Below are 16,163 nucleotides of genomic sequence, written 5' to 3'. Positions count from 1 at the left end.
AATTAAAAGAAGAGTTGGTTATTATTGTCCAGATATTTTTTTCTTTCTTTCTGCTGTTTCTCTTATCCAGTGATTCAGACTACATGAGTATTTAATTCCATATGGTTTCTCCAAAGCTCACTGCACCTTGATCACCACTTTTTGTTGCTGTTTTTGTTTGTTTGTTTTTGTCATTTTCCCTTTGGATCCAGTCTCATTTCAAAAGTTTATAATTTTTTTTATTGATTTTTATTAAGATATACATATTTCTCTGCTCCCCTCCCTGCCTTTCCCCTCCCCTTCAACTCTTTCCCAAAGTTCCCATGCTCCCAATTTACTCAAGAGATCTTTTCTTTTTCTGCTACCCATGTAGATTAGATCTATACATCTCTCTCTCTTAGAGTCCTCATTGTTGTCTAAGGTCTCTAAAATTGTGATTTGTAGGCTGGTTTCTTTGCTTTATGTTTAAAAAACATGTATGGGTGAGTACATATAATAATTGTCTTTTTGGTTCTGAGTTACCTCACTCAATATGATGTTTTCTAATTCCATCCATTTGCCTGCAAATTTCAAGATGCCATTATTTTTTTTCTCTCTCTGCCTTTTGGTTAGTATGGATAAAGGTTTGTCTATTTTGTTGATTTTCTCAAAGAAAGTTTCATGAGGTGCTGATAAGAAGGTATATCCTTTATGTTTGGATGGAATGTTCTATAGATGTCTATTTTTGTCTGACTGATTTGTCCAGTGGTGAGAGTGGAGTGTTGAAGTCTCCCAATATTAGTGTATGGGGTTTAATGTATGATTTAAGCTTAGAAGTGTTTCTTTTACATATGAGGGTGCCCTTGTATTTGGGGCATAGTTGTTCAGTATTCAGATTTCCCCCTGATGAATTTTTCTTGCGATTAATGTTAAAGGTTAAATACATTTTCTGTGCTGTTGAGCTGAACTTCCTTTTCTTCTATACCTATTATTCTTAGGTTTGGTCCTTTCATGGTGTCCCATATTTCCTGAATATTTTGTGTTAAGCTTTTGTTAGATTTAATGTTTTCTTTGACTGATGAGTCTATTTCCTCTATTGTATTTTCTGCATTTGAGAGCCTCTGTTTCTTTTCTTGTATTCTGCTGTTTATGCTTGCATTTGTGGTTTCTGATTGTTTTCTCTTGATTTCTGTTTATATTATTCCCTCGGCTTGTGTTTTCTTTATTGTTTCTCAGTTTTTAAGTCTTGAATAGTTTCTTTCATATGTTTGATTGCTTTTTTTTTGGTTTTATTTGAGGGATTTGTTGATGTCTTCCAATTTTTTGTCTGTTGTCCATTTCTTTGAGGACATTTCCTCTTTAAGGGCCTCAAATATTTCCTAAAGTAATTTTTTAGTTAATTTTCTTCTGCTCCATCTATATTTGGCTGTTCAAGTCTTACTGTTGTAGGGCCACTAGTTTTTACTGGTATTGTGTTGCTCTTTGTGGTGTTGCGTGTGTTCTTACCTTGTCTACCCATCTTTTTCTCTGATTGGTATAGTTGGGGCTTTCTGTGACTCTGGTGATCAGTCTTCCAGGTGTAAAGGCTCGGATGGTTGCTCCTCATGGTGCAGTCAATGCCAAGGTTTCAGTCACACCATTGGTCACTCTGTGTTTTTGGAGGTTGCTCAGTGTTCCCGGGGTTTGCTCTGCTCCTGTGGAGTTTGCTGTCTCAGGTCTACTCCAGCCTGGGTTGCTGGCTCAGTCCTGTTTCTGTAAAAGTCCCTGTTCTGGATCCGCTACTGCAGAGGTCCCTGGCTTGAGATTGGTCCCACAAAGGTCTTTGGCTCCAATCTACTCCTTCGGAGATTCCAGACTTGGGTGCACCCAGACCTTCATAGGTCGTGGCTCAGGACAACTCCCTCAGAGGTCCCAGACTTATGCCTATGCCCAAAGAGGTCTCTGGTTCCTGCCTACTTCCTTGGAGGTCTCAGACTGATACCCAGACCCTCAGAGGTACTGGCTTAGGCCTACTCCCTCGGAGGTCCCAAACTCATGCCCAGGCTCACAGAGGTCCTGGCTCAGGTCTACTCCCTCAGAGATTCCAGACTCACACGTGGACTCACAGAGGTCTCTGGATCCAGACTACTCCCTCAGCAGTTGCTCCCCTGTACCTACTCCTGTGAAGTTTGCTGTCTCAGGCCTGTTCTGGCCTAGGTTGCTGGCTCAGCCCTGTTTCCACAAATGTCCCTGGTCTGGATTCACTTCTGCCTCTGTGGTGCTCATTGTTTCAGGCCTGATCTGGCCTAGATCACTGGCTCAGTCTGCTCCTGTGGAGTTCACTGTCTTAGGCCCACTCTGGCTCAGGTCACTGGCTCAGTCCTGCTCCTGTGGAGTTCACTGTCTCGGGAATGCTCTGTCCTAGGTGGCTGGCACTGTCCTGCTCCTGTGGAGTTCACTGTCTCGGGAATGCTCTGGCCTAGGTGGCTGGCACTGTCCTGCTCCTGTGGAGCTTGCCATCTTAGGCCTGCTCCAATCTATGTAGCAAGTTTTCAACTTTTAAGTTTTTAGATTGGCCCATGTTTTTTCTGCAATGTTTATCTCGTCATTAGTTTGTCAGAGTGTATATTTGTCTCAATATAACTCTGATTTTCTCTTCTAGAAATTTAGTTTATTTTCACTATTTTGCTGTGCAAGTTGCTGTACCCAGGACATTGTACATGTTAATCAAGTGCTCAACTGATGAGTTACTATCCTCCAGCCAAAGTACTATTTTTCAAATATAATATTTGTATTAATCCTTTGAGAATTTCACATGGGCACACAGTGTATTTTGATCATATTCACCTTAGTGTTTTTTTTTTTCTTCTAAGTCCTCCTAGAACTGTTACTTTCACCCATTGACTTCCAACTTCATAGCGTATTTTATATATGGTCTTACCACATAGACCAAGATGTCCTCAAACAGAGATCAACCTGCTTTCCAATGCTGGGATTAAAGCTGTGTGTCACCAAACCCAGATATTATGTTTATGACAGCTCACTGAGTCCCATATATGCACCAAGGTGGGATATCAACTGGGGCATGGTTGGCCCAAAAGGGGCCATGCACATAGAGACAACTAACCCTCTTTCTCTTACCAGCCATGGAGTATGAATAGCTCCCCCATAACAAGATAATTAACCTTCCTATCTTAAGCACAACCCAAGAACTATCCCAAGAACTGTTCACTGCAAGAGAAACTTCTATAAATTCTATAATTTATGCAACATCAGCATTTTGTGTTAAGTTCACCTGGCTGAATCTTCTCTTCATGGTCAGTTTGGCCTTTCTGCTACATTGTAGGCATACAGATTTTTGTTTGATGCCAATCACTGGCTACATTTCCTTTTCAGTTGCTTGGCATATTGTATTTCTATATATTTTCCCAGCCTTATTCTTGGATTTAACTAAGTTACCTGGAACCAGTTGGATATATCTGGATTTTTCTTTCATGGTTAGTTGTTCTCAAAACTAACCCAATCAATGGTGTTTGTGTTAGGAACCCTTTCTCTTTGGCTGTTGGTAGTGGGTGTTATTTCTGTCCCTGGAGTTTCAGAGGGTTATCCTTTCTAATATTTTGGGTGGTTCTTCCTATAGTCATAAACATTTTACTCATGTGCACACACTGATCTGTTTACAACTGAGTACTGTAGGGAACCCATTTGATGATCTGTGGAATTCCTTCTATAAGCAACCCTGTTCTTTAGTATTCTCTTTGTATAGAATTTATTATTTGTGCTTTGGCAGCCTCATAGCTCAGGAATATGCCTGACTCCCCTGAGGTCACCTTCCCCAAACCATAGCAACCTCTTCTAATCAGTGAAAGAGGGTAACATGATTTACCCTGTTGGGTTTTTGCCCCTTGGATATCATTGTATTCTGTTTCTTTATGTCTGAGTTCTTGAGGGCTGCTTTTATTTTTCATGTATGTTGTCTATTTTCTTTTCAGACTTTTTCTCAGGTGAGATATTAAATCTGTTTTTTGTTACTTAATTTTGTCTATGGGCAGAACTGACATTAGGTTTTAATGAGTCAAGGGTACACATTATAACCTCTGATACTAAGTAACAAAATACCATTTCACTTCAAAACCAATAAAGTCCTGGAAGAAAAGGAATAGCCTTAAATATGGCAAGCACGAAGAGAAAAACTAGTGAAGATAAGATACACAGAAAGTCATAGGAAATTGGTGATTTAAGCTCTAATATACTTGTAATTAAAAAATAAGGACACTTAATTTGTGGAATCAGAAGGCAAATATAATTCTGGATTAAGTATAAACTAAACCATATGCTGTTTTTATGAGTAATAACGAGTACATAAAAATACAAAATAGTTGAAAGACCAACAACAGAAGAATAAAGATATGCTTTTCTGTTTAGTTCTCTTGCTAACTAGATTTAAGTCCCTGGGAAAGCGACCACTGGACATGTCTGCAGGCACATTTTCAGAGAAGTTTGTCTAAGGAGAAAAAAACTCACCCTGAAAGTGAGTTGCTTCACCTCATGGCCTGGAGTCCTAGACTAAATAAAATGAGTCGATCATGGTCTTATTCTGCCTTCAGGCTGGGGATGCCATGGGACCAGATACTATGAGCTCCTTCTGTCATGCCTAGGCAACCTTTCTGGCTTTTATGGACTGTTCCCCATCAGTTGCTTTGTTAAGAGTAATTAACCCATGAGCAATGCAGAAAGGAGTTGCTGCTGGGCCAAACCAGACCACTGGGCATAGGCTGCTGTAATCAGGTTGTGGGAGAAACGGGAAAGATACTGGAGATCTGGGGTAGAAAATCTGTAATGTTGTAAGTAAAGTTTAATGGGTCATTCTGGTAGGAGCTGGAGGAGTAGCGTGCCAGCAGACCAGAGCACCAGACAATAAGAAGTATGTTCATGAGATTGAAGAGGATATCATGGACTTTTTTTTTTGTGATGGAAGGTGGGGGTTTTGAGATAGGGTTTCTCTGTGCAGTCCTGGTTGTCCTGGAACTCACTTTGTAGACCAGGTTGGACTCACACTCACAGAGATCCACCTGCCTCTGCCTCCCAAATGCTGGGAATAAAGGCATGCTCCACTACTGTCCAGCTCTCATGGACTCTTTTTTTTCCGTTTATTTATTTATTAAAGATTTCTGTCTCTTCCCCGCCACCTCCTCCTCTTAACAGAGCTGTGTCTCCCTGGTGACTCCAAAATCTAGCCATGTTAACACAAGATCATACCCTGCCAATTTGACACCCAAACATATCACCCCTAAGTCATTACATTCTGTTCAATTTACTCTTGGAAATCTCATAATGAAGAGATGCATTCAGTCAGCTTCAAAAGACCCCATAGTCTTAAGATTTTCAACATTGTCTAACTCTCCAAAGTGTCCTTTTGAGGAACCTTTCTTATTTTTCTTAGTGCAACGTGCAAGATTTCCTCTTAATCATGGATCCCATTCTCCTTTCTTTGCCCAACTATACACGTTTATATCTTCCTGCTGTACATGTGCATATCTGTACATGTTCATATTCTCTTGCTGCTCTCCTTCACTGTAAGATAGTTAGCAGTTACCGTGATGCAGCCCGACTGCTGTGCTGCTTTTGAATTCAGCCTCTCTTAAGTTCTCAAGACATAAGCGTACTGAAGCAAGATTTTTATATCCACTATATGTTATAAATATATTTTATATATAATATCTAAATATGATATATAGTACTATTCAATATATATATGTATATATATACATATATATATATATATATATGCACACACACTTTGAATACACACTTTGAATAGCATAACTGCCAATTGTTACCTACTAGATGCCTTGGATTATTATATGATAATTGTGCAGAAGTCTTTTCTGCATGAACATAAGTTCCCAAATATTGATTGAGCTATAAAGCAAGTGACTGACAGTATTAAATAAAGTAATGTTTTATGGCTACAATATAACTAAGATAGAAATTAATAAAGATAGAAATTAAAAATAAAGCAATGATGAGATGATCTCTGAATGTTTGCAAAGTAGGTGACATATAATTAAATAATTCATGTGGATTAGCACATTACACGGATGGTGAGGTAATTCACCCGATATCTCATCAGACAAAAGCACTTGCCAACAAGCCTGATGACCCAACTTCCATCTTCAGTACCTACTTGGAGGAAGGAAAGTCTTCTAATATCTACATAATATTATTCTATGGAACACACACACACACAAAACCAAGCAATAAACAATTAAATGTAGTAAAACAAAAGAAACTAGAAAATATTTTAATAGAATAGCAATGAATATATAACATACTCACATTGATGGGGTAATGAAAGGTGAAAGCAAAAGTTAAAAATAATTGTTATACATTTATCTAAGATAACTAGAAAAAACCTATAGTTCAATTTAAAATAATAAGGATAAAATATAAAGTCCAAAATTATTTAAATAGAGTGGGAAAAATCTGGAAGATCCATAATTATTGGCAAAATTAATTTTGCCTTCTTGAAACTTGCAAAGTAACTGAAAAAAAAAACCCAAGTTCCTGGAACTAGATTTCTCATCGACAATTCTAATGAACATGCATGTAGTCATGAATCAGCACTCTGACTCATTCCCTAATTTTTGTGAGGCCAACATTGTCCTAATACCCAAATCTGATAAAGATATTAAAAGAGAGAAAGCCTTTAGATATTACTCCTGGAGTTAAAGACAAAAAATAAATCTAAATAGAATACATACAAGAAGAAGCCAGCCATACATAAATTAGTTGGCACATCGTTCCAAGTCTACAGTGCTGGTTTAACATTGGACAAGTGCATCAGTGAGCTTTGCCCCATTGACTGGATAAAGTCAAAGCACAGCATAATGGCTTCCTTTAGCAACAGGAAAAGCACTTCGCAAACTTAGCATCAGGTTTTGAGAATTGGTCTAAGCAACAGACTATTGGAAATGGAAGGGAACCAACTTATCTATAACACATCTGTAGCTAATATCACATTGTGGGCAGTATGAGTTGACCAAGTGATATGGTTGCCAAGGAAGCTGAGCCAAACAGAAGAAAGCATGGAGCCTGGCTCAAGGAAGGCAATGTCATATTCTACTTAAACCATACAGTACCTGGGGTACTGTTTATCTAGGGAGTATCTCCTTTCATCAGAACATTGGATGACTGGATAGACTTCTCAAAGAATACTGAATAAAACAGCTTAGGAGAAAAGAAGGCACAAGGAGACACAGTGTATTGAGAAGAAGGGTCTGCACTTCCTTTAGGTGAGAATCTAACTTGAGTGAGAGAGAAAGGTACCTCCTTGTCGGAAAGAACTCTTCTACAGTTCCAACGCTTTGAAAATGAGAAGCATCTGTTTTGAAGTTCTCTGATGCTGTTGCTACATTTAAGAGGCTGGATAAGCACTGAGCAGGGCTTTTTCAGAGAAGATTTGATGCAAACAAATAGCTCCTAAGATGACCTCCAGCCCCAAGACTGTAGACTTGAGTAATCACAGATGGGAACCTCAATGCTTTTTTTATAATGAGACATTGCGAATCTATTCTGAAATACTTAGAGCAGCAAATGCTGAAGCAGTTCACAGTGTTAAGTGCCTTGTTACCCCCCTTCTCATGGTTGTTATAAGTTGCTGAGCACTGAAGTCATTTTTATAAGCTGCCAGGTCACTCATCATAACATTGCTTATAACACTTAGGAGTCCTTCACTTCGTTCCCGTTTCAGGCGTTGGGATTTATAATGAAAGAGCAAGTCCAGGAGTTGAACTGTTTTCTCAACATCCCTGCTTTGATTGTGACATCTTGAACTCCCCTCATCTGTTACACTCAGTTTGAATATTGTATTTCTTCTCTTGAGACTGGCTCAATTTCCAAATTGCCTTTTATATGTCTTCCCACCTAAAACATGTTTTATGTTTAGAAACTGCAAAAATGCAGCGCTGAAACAAAATTTCCCACCTAAAATTCTTAGCATTATTACTTTGTTAATATGCATTTAAACTCATTTACCTAAATACTTACTCTGTGATTGAAGCTATGGTCCTTTAAAATTATCTCATTCCTGTGGTTTCATGGGTATAGGAGTACCACATATTGTTATTAATTTGTTGGCGTCTGTTCCATAAGAAGATGGTCCTGGTTAAATTTCTGTTGCTATGATAAAATATCCTGACCAATAGCAGACTGAAGGGATGAGCAGGTTTATTTCAGCTCATGGTTCCAGGCTGCAAACCATGATTTCAGGGAAGTCTCAGTGGCAGAAGCTTGAAGTAGTTAGATCAGAGGTTCTCTACCTTCCTATCACTGAGACCCTGTAATACAGTTCCTCATGTGTGTGACCTCCCACCAGTTTTATGCTTTCATTGTCACTTCATGACTGTAATTCTGCTGCCATTGTGAATGATAATGTAAGCATCAGAATTTCCCATGGTTTTAGGTGACCCCTGTAGAAACATCACTCAACCCCAAAGGGGTCACAACTCACAGGTGGTGGCCTGTGAACACTGACCTGGTTTACAACATTCACAGTCAAGAACAGAGAGAAACACACATATCCGTGCTTTATTGTCAGCTATCCCTCTATCACTCATATACCCAGGTCCCCACCTCGGCAACCGGTGGTGTCTTCCAGTGTCTTCTTGGAAGGTGTCTTACAGTGTTAGTGAAGACAACAGAAGCAATTCACCTCAGACATGCCAACCTGTTCAGGTCAATCTTTATGGAGAATCCCTTCTCTGTGACTCAGCATTGTGTCAAGTTGATAATCAAGACTAAGCACTGCAAACATCTTGAAGTGGCACCACTTTGATAGCAAAGCTGTGAATTCTCCTACTTCTACCCAAACCTTCAGATTTTTGCAAAGGAAGGCTTTGCTGCTCAGAGAAGGTGCTATAAGTGGTCTGCTGGTTTGGATCATGGGAACACAGATCTCACTAAAAGTCCTGCACTGCAAATGTTCAGGCCTTGAAATACTGTGCTTGTTTGTTGTTGTTGTTGTTGTTTGTTTGTTTGTTTTGGACAGGGCTCTGGTTTCTCTGTATATGTTGTCTTGGCTGTCCTGGAACTCACTCTGTAGACCAGGCTGACCTCGAACTCAGAGATTTGCCTGCGTAAGTACTGAGAGTACTAAGGCAGTCTCCATTATTCTTTATCTCATGCTCTATCTTTTCGAAAACATCCAACTGTTTACACCATAGTGAATGTCAAGGCTAGAAAATTACATCCGAAGTTTAGCTATTCGTCAAACATGTTTATACACCTAATCATCACCTGTATTCTCCTAGCTAAAATTCTTACTACATGTAGCTATGGTTGAAGGAGGCTGAGGAAAATCTGTGCCTGTCTTCCTTTTTAAAAGAAATGATTTTTAAGCAGATGGATATTTACCGCTTTATTAATTTTATTGTTACTTTAACACATTTAAAGAGGCCTGGGATTTTCAAGTGCAGTTAAGGACACTTTTAAGGAATACTTATTTTTAGAACATATGTATGCATTGAGCATCAGACCAGTCAGTACTACATAATAAGATATTTTTTAAAAAAATCCCAAACCAAACAAGCAAGAAATAAAAACTAAAAGCAAGCAGCAATTAAAAAAAACCAACCAACCAATGAACAAACAAATTAACAAAGTTAAAAAAAAACAAAAAAATCAAAAGAAAAATAAGGTCAACAATAAAATTAACTTAAAGGGGGAAAGAATCTATATTGTATAGAGTAACCACACACAAAAGAGGGTCTACTCTTTTTTGTAAGGGAGCTGATCAAGAGAAAAACACCCTGCCCCGGCTTGACCCAGAGCTCTAAGACTTGGAAATCCCTTTGCCCATGACTCAGTGTTAAGACCAAAAAATGTTTCAAGGTTAATGGCCAAGCAATACTTCAGGCCTTGCTGTACTTTTCCACTAGCCCGCTGCACATGCTCCAAGACCCTATAAAAGCCAGCCCCTCCATCCATTCCTCCACTGTCTTCCTGTTTCAGAGACAGTTGCCATTCTGGTTTTCTCCTCAATAAATCTCTTTTTAGTCTTTCTTTCTTTCTTTCTTTCTTTCTTTCTTTCTTTCTTTCTTTCTTTCTTTCTTTCTTTCTTTCTTTTCTTTCTTTTTTGAGACAGGGTTTCTTTCTGTAGCATCCCTACCTATGCTGAAACTTGCTCTGTTGACCAGGCTCGCCTCGAACTCACCAAACTGTCACTGCCCGTGCAGTCAGGCTGAGGTGACCCCAATTGGGACCCCACTCCTCAAGCTTCTGCTATGACTCAAAGATGCAACACCTGCTAGCTCCTTTGTCTACAAAGTGAATTCCAGTACAGATTATAAAAAGTGGTAATGCTAACATATCTAAAATTTTTATCTCTTCTTCTAAACAAAAAGTTCATAAAAGCCTCAGGAAATTGAGAGTCTTAAGACTTGGATCCGTCTCTCACAGGTCAAATGGACTTCAGATAAGTACAGCCTAAGTTTTCCCAACTTCCTCTTCCAGAGGGTGTGATCTTTCTTTCCCTTGGCTTTGGGACTCACTTCTTTCCTCAACTAGCAGGACTATGGACTCCAAAGTTCCAAATGTATAATTTTCTTTAAGTTCCTAAACTTTCATTTCTGTCCCTAGTCTATATCTGTCTCAGCAGATTTCCTTTGGCTGACAGACACTGTTTGAGAATCATCTGTAGACTACAAACTGCTTTAAATGTTTAGGAGACCTAGAACTGCTGAAAACTGATGTGAACCAGTTCATCCAATGTGATTGCTCCCTGTCTCTCCAGCTGGGTCAGCAAACCAGATGCTTCTAGTGAGTGCCCCATTGCCTGATTCCCCTCCTGGTCTATGACTAGCAGCATTGCAACCGTCCTAGACCCTGACAATGGCTTCCTAATGTCAGTAGGAAGTAGGTACAGAAGAGAGTATGTCACCCCTTACCCTGCAAAAGGCTGGATAGAGTGTTAGATCAAAAGAAAACTCCCTGGCATAGGGCGGCAAAATGGCTAGCTATAGTGCTTACTGGCATACCAGGAAAGGTATCTGTTATGACCAAGTAGATCCAAATCTATCAACAGGTAGATTCATTAGCTCAAATAGTTCTATAACATGATAGGGCACTGAGCCTGTTTTATGCTGGATATGGTGGCTACTGTGTAGCTTCCAGAAAAGTTTATTCCTTCTATACAAACCACTGGAAAACCATTAAAGAAAAATTGGCAGGTAGTAGAATTACTAATAGTGGAGAAGGGTGGTTTTTGCCTCTTTCTCAAGGAGAAATGTTGCTTCTATGTTAACCAATCAGGGAGAGTAAAAGACAAGATCTGACAGCTCCAGACAGAGCTCCAAGGACATAAGGAACAACTTGAACCTCTGGCCAGGGGACCATTGCCAGTCTAAAATGCAATGGAACACTGTCTTTCTTAGCTCCCCCTTTCCTCCTTTGCCTAGTCCTACTAATTGCACCCTGTCTTGTAGACTTCTCACCTAGATTTCCTCAACAACAAATTCAAAAGATGTCTAACTAGACTTTAAATTGGTTCTTACACTATTATCAGCCTGTGATGCCCTGATGGCGAAGCTTGTCCCAAGGACTTTGATGCCTCCATACTGCAAGAAGTAATTTAATGATAATGTTACCCTCTTTCCTCACCCCTGATTAGTTATCAATAAGAAACAAAAAAGGGAAGAATGTAGGGGAACAGGTCAGTAGAAAATCACCCTGCCCCTGGCTTGACCCTGGAGCTTCGAGACTTGGAAATCCCTGCCCCCATGACTCGGCCTCCAGGTTAGCACAATGCTGCAGGGTTAGCATATTGGTGAGCAGTACTTCTGGCCTAGCTCACATTTTCCAAATACCCCATAAAAGCCCGCCCCTCCATCCATCCCTCTACTCTTTCTCTTCTTGTTCAGAGGGAGCTGCCATTCTGGGTTTCTCTCCAATAAACCTCTTGCGTGAGGTTTGTTGCATGGTGTAACCTTGTCTCCCAACTGCCAAGATGCCCTTATGCTGGAAAATCCCTTACACTTTCCCTCACTTTCAATTTGCATTTAACTAGAGAATCTGTATTTTCCAAAAGGTCATTCTCTGGTCTTTTTGGAAGGCATATATTTCTTTTAAAAGCTAACACTCCTGAGGAAGACTGTCTTGTTGGCAAGCCACTGCTAATGGGTGTTCTCTGAGAGTAGCAGAAATGCTTGACAGAGTGACTTTCTAGAACAGTTAAAAAAAGAAAAAGAAAAAGAAAAAATAATCCTTTTAATCAATGCATGTCAGAAGTGAGCTGAGATGGGTAGCTGGGTTTCTGGGTCAACAGTGTCCCTGTGGGCTGAGTTGAGTTCTTACTGCTCTCTTTAGGAAGTGTTCAATAAGGCTACCTGGGAAAAGCTACAATCAAATCCTTGTGGAGTTGGGGCCCCCTCAGGCTCTGGACTCAGTCAAAGGGGAGGATTCTGGGTGGAGGAGTGCCGAAAAGTCTCTCCAGGACAGAAAACAGAGGTTAGACTGCACCATTATCAGCCTTCAGAATGCATGCAGCTCCGGCGAAAGCCCAGTGTGAGTCAGCAGGAAAAGTCGGATTGGGAATGAAGACTCGAACTCTGCATTTCATTAAACCCACTTCAGAAGAAAACACGCTTATTTTGTGTTGGCCTATTATCTTTAAAATGATTAAAATGATATCATTACTGCTTATAAATTTTATATCTCCCTTAAAGATTACATTTAAAAACCCACTTAAATGATACCATGCCACTATAAAAGGCAGTTTCTCCTCTCACTGAAACAATACTCCCCCAGGGGTCAGATTTACATCTAATGCAATACCATGGGAGAATTAGACTCTGAGAAGCAAAGAGAATCGTCATAGAGTTACATAGGATGAAAATTTGGCACAGACATTATTTTTTAGATGGAAACTGATAAATGGAATACAAGTTAAAATATACAGAAATGTGGATCCAAAGTAACAATGTGGAAAGAAAGAGATCTTTTGTTGTTGTTTCTAGATATTTTTTTGTCTCCCTTCCATGTGCTGTGCTATTCTGGCCAGGTCCCCCTTGTTTTTTTCTCTTATAATGCTTCTAGGGCCTATTAAAACACAAAGGTAGGAATTTGAGTCAACAGTAGAATGGCTCCTTGTTCTGTTTCTCTCTCCAAATGCTTGGCTTTGAGCGTCACACTTCTTGTGTCTCAAACATGGAACTCAAAGGCCAGACTGTGGCCTGAAATGATTCTTTGGCTCATGATGGCCATAAGGAGCAAATGCACACTATACCTCCAGCTTCTTCTAAAGCCATCATCCTCCTACCTTACGCTGGAGCCTCTTTGCTTACAGAAGCCCAAGGCCTCTGGCTTGTGAGAAATTACAGATGCAAACATCAAGAAGTGTACATTCCAAGTCAAAAAAGATACATTATCTTTGTCTTGAGAGATCTTCCATGGTGCTGTTCATTTCCCTGGCTGTAGCTTTGTTTTATGGCTATGACAAAATACACTAGCACATTTTGGTGCTAATTGCAAGACTGGGTTAATTGTGGTACACATTACTTATTATTATTAAAACAAATTTGTAATTGCCATTTAAAAAAACCCAAATGATAGAAATCTTTCTCACTCTGAATAAAACATAATCTGCTTTTCAATTCCAGGTGATGTTTTCCTACTTTACCTACTTTTAAATTTCCTTTGGATTTGGTATTATTTGGATGAAATTCAATCCCACAACCTTAAGTTCATCTTACAGGATGTGGAAAATGTTATTTTATCCCTGCATGAGGCATATTTTTAGGTGTTCCTAAAAGGCTAATTGCTAATTTTAGAGACGTAAAGTTAACTAATCCCATGAAGTCAATAAGAAGCACATGTGGCTGCAAACATGGCTTCAGTTCTGCTACTGTGCTGCCTTTGGATGGCTGCTGCTCTGAGAGCTACAGGAAGGTTAATTAAAATTCCAGGTATTTTTAAGTGAAGAATTTGTAAGGAAGCCAATGTCGCTTCAGCCTTCCATCTGAAGAACTCACAGCAGTGTTCAGAATACACACATATGCATAGGCAGAGCTCTGAGCCTTGAAGGATACTGGTGTTTTCTTAATTATCAAAACAACTTTTTAATCATCTCATTTTATAGAACAAAACCTACAACCCAGGAAAAGTTACTTAATTTGTCTTCGATTCATAGATAGAACATGATAAAATTAGCATTTGATCTCTGGAAAAATATGACCCCAGATGGCCTCAGAGAGTCCATCCCAGAGACAGAAATGTTTCACTGGATAGTTAAAATGGCAAACAGAAGTTTTGTGTTTCGTTGCTTAGTTCTGTTGAAGTCTTGTGGACATTGGCAGCATCATCATAGAGAGTGTCATTACTGGAAGGGATGACTCTGGGCTGATAGAGCATCTACTATGTGCTGAGCTCTGTGTCATTTCATACAGTTAGCAAGAAAGTTGAAAGTGCTGCATGATATTTTGTGCAAAAAGTCATAGAATATGGTCTTTCAATGTTTGTTTCTTAAATTGTGTTGAAACTGATTTTGGAAGGTTAAAAGATCAGTAAGACTTGAAACGAATGAACACATAAAGGATTAGGGGCTCATCTTCAATATGTATTATGTATCCTTTGAGATACATAAGGATATAATAGTATATATACTATATATCCTATATAGAAGTATAGTAAAATTGTATGTTAAGGGCTGGTGAGATGGCTCAGCAGGCCAAAGCTGTAGCCACAAAAGTTCGACTATACATGTTTAATGCCCTAACATGTAGAATGCTGTGATGGACATCAGTAATCTCAGGACTCTTCAGAGAGGACACTGGGGGAGGTCATAGAGTGGGGAGGAGCATTGTGTAAGACTTGTGGACCAACTAATCTGGAGTAGGCAGAGGAGCAGCAGAAACAAAGAGATCCTGGTTTCAACAATGCAGAAGGCTGGAAGGCAAGAATGTATTCCTGGAAAACTGATCCCTAATGTCCACACTTTGACAGTGGCTCATTTGGACCTGATTGTGTGCATGCACAGACAGGCACACACAAATATAAGCAACATAAGTAAATGTTAAAAATAATATGTGAAAAAGATAAATTATTTTCTAAATGAAGATTCAACTCTGTTGTCTACCACTTATCTATCCACCTATGTATCTACCTGTGCTGCCATAAATCTATTCTTCAGTGTGATTGGGTATATGCATGTGTGTACACATGTTCATGTTGGCATGCATGCATGGCTGGGCATACATATGTGTCTATGTACTTGTAGATGTCAGAGACCAATAGAAGGTGCCTTCCACTATAACACTTCACTGTGTCATTTGAGATGGGGGTCTTTCTCTGAATCCAGAACTCATTGAAATAACTATGGATGTCCAGAGTACTCTGAGATCCACACCTTTCTGTCCTGCTAAAACTAAGGATAAAATTGCACAAGACCATGCCAGAACTGTGCGTGGGTGCTGGGGACCTGGAACTTAGGACCCCATGTGTACTTAGCAGGCCCTTTTCTTACTGAACTGTCTCCATAGTCTCTGATTCTGTTTTCATATAGGGAACTTTGTAGAAAATGGTGATTTTTGTCATTGTATTTACACATATTTAATAACTGTGCAGTTCATTTTGCTGATAAAAGAGGATGTTCCAAAGTTATGTGGCATCATTGAACATCATTGGTGTGGGAATTCCTTCTGTATATGTATTGCTTAATAAAACTAAAACCAATAAGGTTAATGAATAAAGAAGATGTTTTGGCCAGTGGCTTAGCAGAATAGAGCTAGACAGGGAAAACTAAACAGAATGCTGGGAGAAAGAAGGCAGGGTCAGTGAGACGCCATGGAGCCTCCAAAGGAGAAAGACACAATCTATGAGCTGGAACCTTGCCTGTAGGTCCCAAGCCTCATGGTAAAATACAAAATAATAAAAATGGGTTAATTTAAGAGATAAAAGTGAGCTAGAAATATGCATAAGCTAATAGGCCAAGCAGTGTTGTAATTAAAATACAGTTTCTGTGTGATTATTTCGGGAATCCGGGTGCCTGGGAAAGAACGAGTGGCCTCTGAGAACATATTCTTCCCTTGCTTCGTGGCTGCCTCAAAGAGATGATACTAGAAAGGTCAACTGTTCTGTCTTGGCACAGAGTATCCCTCTCTCTTCACTCCTGCTTCTCAGAGCTTCTCCTTACCATTTCCCTGGTGGGCTTTTTCTTTCTTTCTACCCCAGAA

This window comes from Microtus ochrogaster, linkage group LG5, assembly GCF_000317375.1.
Source record: "Microtus ochrogaster isolate Prairie Vole_2 linkage group LG5, MicOch1.0, whole genome shotgun sequence".
Taxonomy (NCBI): domain Eukaryota; kingdom Metazoa; phylum Chordata; class Mammalia; order Rodentia; family Cricetidae; genus Microtus; species Microtus ochrogaster.
The sequence above is the reverse complement of the archived record's forward strand: the minus strand, read 5'-3'. Positions refer to the sequence as shown.